The 10,229-nt window shown below is 46.7% G+C and overlaps 1 protein-coding gene across 1 annotated transcript in view; it reads right to left on the reverse strand.

Moving 5' to 3' along the window:
• Window positions 1-10,229, reverse strand: part of Ccbe1 (collagen and calcium binding EGF domains 1) — a 254,015-nt gene that overhangs the window by 110,197 nt on the left and 133,589 nt on the right. The gene's annotated exons all lie outside the window — the stretch shown is intronic.

Consider the following 10,229-nt stretch of genomic DNA (forward strand, 5'->3'; position numbering starts at 1 on the left):
AGTGGGGGAGGTTTGGAGTCTAGGAAGCATCATGGCAGGCTAGGAAGCAGAAGGCAATGCCCATCTGCTGCCCTCGTTCTCCCCCACCCACCTCTATTTCATTCACACAGAACTCCTGTCCACAAGAAGCCACAACCTACATTCAGAGTGGGCCTTCCTCTTCAATTAATACTCCCTGAAAACACTGTCATGGGTACACAGGAAGTGCGTGCGCCTCGCTATCTCCAAACGGGGTTAGGTTCGTGGTGAAAACTAACCATAGCAGATGGCTTGCTCCAGTGGAGAGCCAAAGGAGGGCCAAAGTGCTGTGAGTAAGCACAGACCTGAGAAATGGCTGGGAAATGATTGTGGTTGTGGTGGTGGTGGTGGTGGTGGTAGTGGCAGTGTGTGTGTGTGTGTGTGTGTGTGTGTGTGTGTGTGTGTGTGTGAGTAACATAAAGTAGGACAGGGAAGTCCTAGATTTTAAGTTAAAGTTTATACTGCAAAGAAGGGCAGAGCTCACAGCAGAGTCTAGAAGTAGGAAAGTAAGCTGATGTTGGAGACGGAGGGTATTGGTTTTCAAGATGTCAGCACCAGTGAGAAGCCTGGCCCTAAGTGGAGGACAATGATTCTGGTTTCAGTACCAACAGTCATTTAAGAGAGCAACTTAAGTTAGCATCCAAAAGAAATGATGACATGTGATTTAAAAACTAGCAAATTAAAAGCACCAATGGTTCACAGGTCACACATCTGAGGAAGAAAAGGAGGAAATGTGAGGAAGAGGAGTGTGAGGAAAAAGAGGAGGAGGAAGAGGAAGAGAAAGAAACAGAAAAGAGAGTAGATAGAGACTGCAGGCCTTACTTAAGCTCCCAGGCTCTTCCTAATTGACACAGAATGATTATACAGGACAGAAAAGCTCAGAAAGACATAGGATGAACCCCACACAGAGATATTAAATTGCCTCAATGGTAAATGAAACCACTCGTTTGCAGAAGGTCCTTAAAGCCAAATTCATTTCCAAAGAAACACACTTCATACTACGAGGCTCCTTCATTCCACATGGAAACACAGACCACCCTGCGCCTTACATGTGATGTTTAAAATTAAGCCACACTTGCAAAGAGCAGCATGTTATTCAAACATGGCAGCATCCTAAAAGTGAACACTGGAGAAAACAATCCATCATGCTGGATGCAGAGTTTAGTTAAACCATTCTTGTTTTTGTTACTCTGCCATCCCTGAAAGTGTTCCAGCAAAATAAACCAAGCTCCAACTTGAAGGAGCAAATGCTAATGGCCACCCCATCTGAAGGATGCAAGACAGTTCCAAAAAGCAAACTGAATTACAAGCATGTAATATCTGATGTCACTGATTGGGGATGATTTTTACAAACAAACTCCATCTGGTGAGCCCGGGCTGAAGACGGAACCTCTATTGATCAGGCAATAACCCCCGAGGAAACAGCAGGCACAACATCCCAAGGAGCCCGTGCCACCTCCAATTATCATCTGAGTGCCTGTCACAAGGGAGGTTCTAAGACACACTGTAGGGTGACTCTTAAGGAGGTCCTGCTGTCAGCGGTGTCCTAGAGAGCCAGACAATCAGCTTGTTCCCAAACTTCCTGGCACAAATTCACTTGAATCATCTACAGCTGCTCCCCACCAAGGGTGATAATAGTCCTGGACTTCTTTCCTGAACAAGACACAAAGAGCACAGGAGGTTGGCACCGACAGCCCACCCATTTCGTTGAGTCTGCCGCCTATTATCCTCCTCATTGACCAGAAAAGCTGGCTGAGATTCAGCCATCTGCCCAGAGCAATCTTGGACACTTGCCTTTGGCAGAGGGGGCATCTGGCATGACCCTGCCTGCTGCCTTTGGACTTTGCTTGCAGTCCAGCCAATGATGGCACTACTGAAGGGGGTGCTTGCAGAAATCCCCGCGGTAGTTACCCACGTCAGTAAGTCTGAATGAGATTCTGCGAGCTAAGCCTAGCTCTGATGGAGAACAATAAGCAAACGAATATGTGGTGGTCGTTTTAAGCCATTTTGTGAGATGTAATGTGATAGCTTGAGCACACAGCCGAAGCTGAAGCTGTGTGGCCAGTTCACGCCTCTAGATGTCAGGCCAGAACAGCCACAAACTCTGGAGCACATGGCCTTGTCCTCTGGTCCTCTAATGCAGGAGTCAGTTAAAGCAAATTGGCTCTCCCGCTGATCTTCCCAAATATAGGATCTCCTGGGACGTGACCATGCTTATTTGTTTACTTGCAGCCTGTGTCTGAGGAGCTACAGTTCAGAGCTGACGAGCTATGACGCACCATAAAGCCTTCAAAGTTTAAGAGACATTGGCCGTTTGCAGGCGGTTCCTAGGCATCTGTCCAGCTGGCAGCTTCGTCCTCACCTACACACTGCAGAACACCGCCTTTACAGGGAACTGCTTTCTCTGGGACACATCTGTCTCAGGAAAGGCAAGTCTGCCTGTATCTGTGGTGAGCCGTGAGCACTGAGAAGTGAAAGTGTTTAAGGCTGTGGAGTTTGGTAAACACAAGCCACTAAGAGCAGGCTGCACATTCTCTAAAAGGCATTGGGAGACATATAGAGGCAGAAAGGTAAACCCTAGGCAAGATTAGGCTTTTACCTCTTTGCTTTTGTCCATTTATAAGAAACTGGGACGTCAAACAAAATCTGAACTTTTCAGCAACTTGGGAAATTTTATACTGAAGTAGAATAGTTTTGGCAAAGGTAAGCAGAGAAGAACGGGAAGGCCAAAAGATTAAGTTCAAACATTGATGGTTGCCTACTGCTTCTTTAAACCTTAGAAAAGTGGACTAGACTTGCTGGTGTCAAGTTCTTCTGTCCTTGCTGAAGGGACATAGAGCAAGGATCTATACAGTTGTCTGGCATGTCATCACAGACCTCGGGAGCTTAAAATAGCTACTGCACTTCATTCTCCCTATCAGACTCAGTTCTCCGATTCTTGCTCCAGTTCATGGTTTTAGGCATTCACTGACTGGTCTGGGTCTGCAGATGTTAAGATGGCCTCATGCAGGTGGCTGGTGCATGAGTGCTGGTTGACAACTGGACATTCCTCTTTGTAGGCCTCTCTTATCATTCAGAAGTCTAACCTGGTTTCCATCTATAACATTCCAAGAGGGGGGAGGTCCTCTAGTAATTTGGTCCCTGGAGCTTGCACAGAATCCCTTCTGCCACTTCCTATTTGCTAGGAAAACCTCAAGGGATTGGGAAACAGATTCCAGGACTTGATGAAAGGCTGCAGAAGGCTGTGGCCGTGTCCCCTACAGGATGCTCATGTCTTTGTGCTTTTTGTGATTACAGAATGGAGCAACACATGCTGAGTGTTTCATCCGAGGTCAGTTCATGAACTTCCTGGGGCAAGAACATCCCTAGGCTTTGTCCAGTTTTTGTCAAAATTATGTGTCTTACAAACATTCCTCCGATTAACGTTCATCCTGATTCGTTCCCCATTGGAGCCAGTCCAACATCTCTTTAGAATTCAGCTATCCCAAGCATCCACTTGCTTCACTTAATAATTCAAAAGAATCCTACCCCACCCCACCCCCGTCAGAAGTGGGTAATAATTTCAACCCAGCTCTTTATCAGGAAATCTGATTTGGAAAGAGCACTTTACTATGGGAAGTTGTTTAAATAAAAGAGAAAAATTTTTGGTCACATCCATTTATTATGATAAATAGTCCAAAGTGGCGGCCTACGGAGAATGTGCTGTGAGCATTTTCACTTGCCTCTATCAGGAAAGAACCCACACCGGCAGTTATTTTGGAAGAAAAAAAAAACCCACAAAAACAAAATAAACCATAAAAACTATACATCTATGTCTCTGAAATAGATTCTGTTAGAGTCCCCCCAAACTGTCAAGATGACCTCCCACTCATAGTTATGTCAATGTCCATCCATTAAAAGGTACAAGATAAGAATACTTGGAGGATAAGAGGAGCAAGGGGATGGTGGTTCTCCTCTAATCACATCCTACATGTCTGTTACAGGGAGCCTCCTCCTCTGGGCTTCGGAAGACTTCCGCTAGCTGTGCTGCAATTGGCTTATGACCAATCTGCATTCACTATCCTGATCTGAGGATCAGTAAGATGCAAGGCATGCACAGGTTGAAAAAACAATAGGCCCTCTTCTACTCACCTGAAACCAGTGCCTTAGTTAGGGTTTCTGTTGCTGTGGCAAAACACCATGACCAAAAGCAACTTGGAGAAGAAAGGGTTTGTTTCCGCTTTCGGTAGGAACTCAGGGCAGGGACTGAAGCAGAAGCTATGGAGGAGTGCTGCTTATTGGCATGCTCATTCTGTTCTCTTTTAGTACTCTTTTAGAACCACCTCTCCAGGAGTAATTCTGTCCACAGTGACCTGGGCCCTCCAGCATCAATCATCAATCAAGAAAATTTGCTCCTTGTGGAGCTCCTGTCCTCTCCAGGTCTTACTATCTCCCCCTTCTTTTGCACTCTGCCAAAAGTTTGGTTACGAGTCTCAGCATCTGCTTTGATACACTGCTAGGTAGAGTCTTTCAGAGGCCCTTTATGGTAGGCTCCTGCCTGTTTCTTGTTTTCTTCTACTTCCAAATATATCTGGGCACAGGGGCTTGTCTGAGACTGATTCTAGAACCAAGGACCATGCATATATAACCTAGAACCCCTGCTTGGATGTAGCCCATCACAGCTCAGTATCCAAGTGGGCTCCCTAGTAAGGACAACAGGGACTGTCTCTGACATGAACTCAGTGGCTAGCTCTTTGACCTCCTCCCCACCCCCGTGGGAGAAACAACCTAGCTAGGCCACAGAGGAGGACATTGCAGCCAGTCCTGGTGAGACCTGATAAGCTAGGGTCAGATGGAAGGGAAGGAAGACCTCCCCTATCAGTGGACTTAGAGAGGGGTAGGGAGGAGACGAGGGAGGGAGGGTGGGATTGGGAAAGAATGAGGGAGGGGGCTACAGCTGGGATACAAAGTAAATAAACTGTAATTAAATTAAAAAATAAAAATAATTAAAAAAGAAAATCTGATGAGGGCAGTTTTTTCAATTGAGTTTCCCTCTTCCAAAGCAACTCAAGCTTATGTCAAGTTGAGATAAACTTGACATAACAGCCAGCATAGCCTGTTTAACTCTTCAGAGTCCATGTCTGCTCTTACTCAAAGTCATTAATTAGAAGGGAGGAGTGTGCATTCCAGACCAATCAACCCAGAATCTCATATAAGCAGAAACACATAGAACATCACAAATCCTAGAATCAAGAGAGGCTCTATTGTTTAAATGATGAAGAGACTGAGGCCCAGAGAGGTCATTGCAGTCACATTGAGCTAGAAACACACCAATGAGCAAGCCGAGCCTAGGAAACCCAGAACTAGTGGCCGCCCCACTTATGAAATCAACAGGCTGCTGGGTCCTGTGTGGCTGTGGGCTTTCAGCTGCCAAGGGATGCTGATAACGCCTTTTCAACAGCATCATAAATTCAAGCCATTAGTCCTTCCTGTTTCTGTGGGAGGAGGAAGAAGGAGAATGTCTAAGACAAAGTTCATGCCAGGCACAGAACCACTTCTGTTTGAGAAAAGGAATGTGCTTTTTAGGTAGGCAGACGTTGCCTTGCAGGCAGCTTCCTACTGCCAAGCCCAAAACCTCTCCGGAGAGAGACAGAGCTGCAAGTGCCATGGCCCTGTACTCAACAACACAGGGCAGCGAGATTTCAGAAGTCTTCTCCAACCCTGGGGCAGTTGTCACCCCCATGGTGGCTTAAAGGTCTCTGGCCTCAGAAGTGTGAGTGTGTGGGATTGTAAGCACAGCCAACAGTGCTGGATCTTTCCATTTCCTCCAGACCCTAGGCCAAGCATTGCTATGTTCACCTAGCATCTGGAGGAGAGTCCCAGTTACCAGTCAGGGCTCAGCGGAATAAAATTCTTCCGTCAAGAGGCTGGGGAGATGGCTCACTTGGTAAAGTGCTTTCCTTACAGTCATGACAGCCATAGATTGAGCCCCAGAAGCCGCAGAAAAACAGCTGGGTATGGTGGTACACACCTGTAGCCCCCACACTGTGAAGTTTTTTTTTTTTTTTTTTTTGGCCACCCAGCCTAGCTTGATGGGTGAGCTTCAAGCCAATAGAAGACCCTGTCTCCAAAATTAATGTACGGTAGCATTCCCTAGGAATGATGCTGGAGATTGTTCTCCAGTCTCTGTGTGCACAACTCAAGCCCACACTGAGGCATTAGAGTGAGAAGTTAGCTCATCTTTTCCATGATTTACTGGCTCTTATTTTTCTGATTTTTGAAACCACATATACACTCAGTGTTATCACACTGTCTGGCATCAAAGCTAGATTTCCCAACACACACAAGGCATTTCATAGTTTACCCTGTGAGCCAGTGGTCCTTTGGGTTACCAAACTAGTTTTATTGAATTGACTGCTCCTCTTGGGTCACTGGTCCTAAGATGTAGGTAGACTGGAGAGCTTCTAAGAGCTCTGCAGAAGAATAACAAGCCACAATGGCCTTGCCATGAGGCTGATAGCCATAGTATTAGGTTCTTTTCTCCTTCCTCTATATTTTACAGTGAGGTGAAGAGAAAGTAGTGGGAGTCTAGCAGGAACACCATCCTCCTCCAAGCTGGGTAGGACAGTCTTGCAGAGGTTACTTCAAAGGAAAGGGGGTGTCAAAGTGCATGGGGTAGTCATGCTCTCCTTTTTCAGTCACTACCTGGGGATTTGATTGGCTCTTGGATGTCCCACTGACAGCTCCATTGTTTGGAGAGAATAAAGCAGCTTTCTAATACATGGGGGAAGGTCTGGGATGGAGCTCCAAACACAGAACATCTGGTCTCTGCCAGCAACCACATGGATCTGATTAAGGCAGGCAGTGGTTTCACCCTTCGGCAGTGGGAGGGCCCATGTCCCCTGATTCCTCATTCAGACAGTCATTTCATTCCCAACAGCTCAACAAACAGGTATGTGTGTTCTACACAGCCCCAATGACCTGGAGGGGACAAGAGCTCCACAAGGAGACCAACAGAGCCAAAATATCTGAGCCCAGGGGTCTTTGCAGAGACCGATACTCCAACCAAGGACCATGCATGGAGAGGACCTAAAACCCTTGCTCAGATGTAGCCCATAGACTCAGTCTCCAAGTCGGTACCCTAGTAAGGGGAACAGGGGTTATCTCTGACGTGGAACTCTGTTATCTTCTCTTTGATCACTTCCTCCTGGAGGATGCAGCCTTGTGAGGCCACAGAGGAAGACAATGCAGCCAGTCCTGATGAGACCCGATAGGAGAGGGTCAGATAGAAGGGAAGGAGATCCTCCCCTATCAGGTGGACTAAGGCAGAAGAGAGAGGGAGGGTGAGACTCGGAGGAGACAAGGGACAGGCTACAACTGGGATACAAAGTGAATACGCTGTAATAAATGGTAAAATTTTTAAAAAGAAAAAAAGAAAAGAAAACGTGGCCCAGTCTACCCTTATAAAGGTGGAGTGGTAAATAAGCCATGTTAGGATTTGGAATGGTTTTCTTAGAGATTTATTTTGTTTGTATTGTATATGTATGTGTGTGTGTTGTATATGTATGAGCGTTTTGCCTGCACACATGAACATACACCAGATGTGTGCCTGGTGCCCCTGGAGGTTGGAAGAGGGCGTCAGATGCCCTGGAACTGGTGTTACTGATAGGGGTGAGGCATCATGAGTGCTGAAAACTAGAGCCAGACCCTCTTCAAGAGCAACACGTGAGACACTCCAGCCTCCAGAGATTGCAACAGTTTTGAGGGGCCATGTTAAACACCCCTCAGGAAGAGGGAGCACTGGCCATCCAGAGAAGAGGCTGGAAGCCTAAAGGCTGCAGGTGCTTAGGTCTCTCCTGGGAGGGGAAGCTGAATTGAATGAAAAGGCGAAACAGATACATGTCAGTCGCAAAAAGCTGTGAGACTGCCTCTGACCAAGGGCCCTGAGTTCTTGTCCCCTCCAGCTGGGTCTGGGAACAGGTGTCACGCTTACTCTCTGCCTCAGAAGCCCTTGCCCAGAAGTCACAACTCAAGAATCTGTTCTTGGACCCCTTCCCTGAGCTTCTATTTCAGAACTGTTAAAAGTCAGCGGCCCTGGGCAGGCCACGTGGTTTTTCTTGGTAATAGCTACGGAACTCGCACAGAACCTGTCATTCCCAAGCACTCAACAGTGCAAACAACAGTGCCAACGTTTAAAATACACACTGTCCAACCGTGTGGATGTCATTCTGTCCAACCACGCCAGGTGTCGTTCTTTTTGTTGTATAAAAGAAAGCCAACGTCACTCATCACTTGACTATCCTAAGGCAGTCATTCTCAACCTCCCTAATGCTCTGACCCTTTAATACAGTTCCTCATGTTGTGGTGACCCCCAACCATAAAACTGTTTTCATTGCTACCTCAGAACTATGATTTTGCTACTGTCGTGTATTGTAATGTAAACGTCTGATATGTAGGATATGTGATACGCGACCCCTGTGAAAGGGTGGTTGGACCTCCCAAAGAGGTTGTGACCTGCAGGCTGAGGTCTGCTGTCCTAAAGAAACAGTCTGAACCATTTGTTATGAAGACCTGCTTAGGCAGTAAAGCCACTTGTCTGGAGTGTAGGGGAATCGTGGAAAGTACTGGAAGAAAGTATTGCTGTCTATAACCTTGGTGATGAAATATCTTCTTACAGGTCTGGAGGCAATTGTTTTCTCATTTCCACTCTGTGGTCTGAAGCAGGGTATCCAGGTCTTCTTGGATGGGCAAACGTCAGGTCAGCCACATAAATGCCAGAACCATAAATGCTTCCTGGTACCCGACATCCTATTTGATGACTTAAACTTTTTGGCTTTGCCATGCACTGTTTTGGGAAATACAGATGAGGCATTTTGTCCCCACACGGTTTCTAGATGGTAGCAGAGCCAAATCCAAACTGTGGCCAAAGTCCCTAGGGTTCCCAGGACCCAGCTGTAGCCCATCTCCTAGGAGTGATTCAAGTGGTGGAGCGCCGAGATCAAGCACCAAGTTCAAGGAGGGCTTTAATCAGCAGGGGAAAGTGGCCTGCAGTAACATTTCCTCCCAGCATTCTTTCCTGCAGATGATTAATGGGAGCTCCAGCAGGACCTTCCTCGGATGCACCGTAAGTAGTTACTGAGTGTGACCCAGCTACAGGACACACAGGGTTATGCAATATTAAAGGCAGCTGGATACAGCGCCCCAGCTCCAGGGCACACGTGGAGAGGCAGAATTTAATTAAAAGGGTGTTTTCCGCGTTGAGAGTCAGCCACTTTTTGTAGGTCACACTCAGTTCTGAAATTAACAATTACGTTGAGAACTGTTACAAAATCATAGTAAATTTCCCAACACACCCCAAGGTCGCTTTCAATAAAAGTAGAGGACTTAGTCCATACAAGTCAAATTTTGTCATCAGGTTAATCCAGAAACAAAGACAGATTTGTTTGCGTTCTTTATGGGACTGTGTACACGCTTTCAGACTCTGCCGTCTTCCTGCTGTGTCAGCTTAGCTGAGCTTGCAATGCATTTCTCAGAATTCCTGGCCCAGGAAACGTTGCACACAACTCGAAAGGCACGTAGCAGCAGCCTGCTTTGTACATTCCCAAGGTCAGCACGGAGAAACAGTCATGGTCACAGGGCTGTGGCTAGAGCCCGAGTCCTCCAACTCCTACTGTGCTTTCCTTTCGACGTCTCTGCACTCTGGACCATCACGGGCAGTTCAGCTTTTCTGCAGGTGTCCCGTATGCTGGAGAACGGAAGTGTGAGATGCTAGCTTGGTCCCGGCTTGTCCTTGATCGTCACACCTGTCTGTCTCTCCAGAATGGGGGTCTCTCCCACCTAAGGCTCAGCACCAGGTTTTATTAAGGCAACAGCTTCACAGAGACTGTTGAGCCCAAAATCATACTGCAGAATGCTGCAGGGTTATAATGGACTCAACACCCCTAGTTTTAAGCTACACTAGTTCATTCTCTGGTACACACGTCTTTGTTAAGTTACACACAGAATAGCAGAAGAGTTTGCTTTTCTGTGTTTTATGCTTTATTTCCTATTTTGGTGACTATATTATTATTACAACTGTTCATGACAGGAACATGACACAAGGCCAACAAGATGTCCTAACTGCCAAGGCTGATGAACTTCAAGGTGAAAGGGAAGAGCCTACTTTCACCGTTTATCCTCTGACCTCCTCCATGTGTGTGTTTGGGCCATGGCCGAATGTACACGTGTATACA

The sequence above is a fragment of the Psammomys obesus genome, unplaced genomic scaffold (genome assembly GCF_907164565.1).
Source record: "Psammomys obesus unplaced genomic scaffold, mPsaObe1.curated_primary_1811, whole genome shotgun sequence".
In the NCBI taxonomy this organism is placed as follows: domain Eukaryota; kingdom Metazoa; phylum Chordata; class Mammalia; order Rodentia; family Muridae; genus Psammomys; species Psammomys obesus.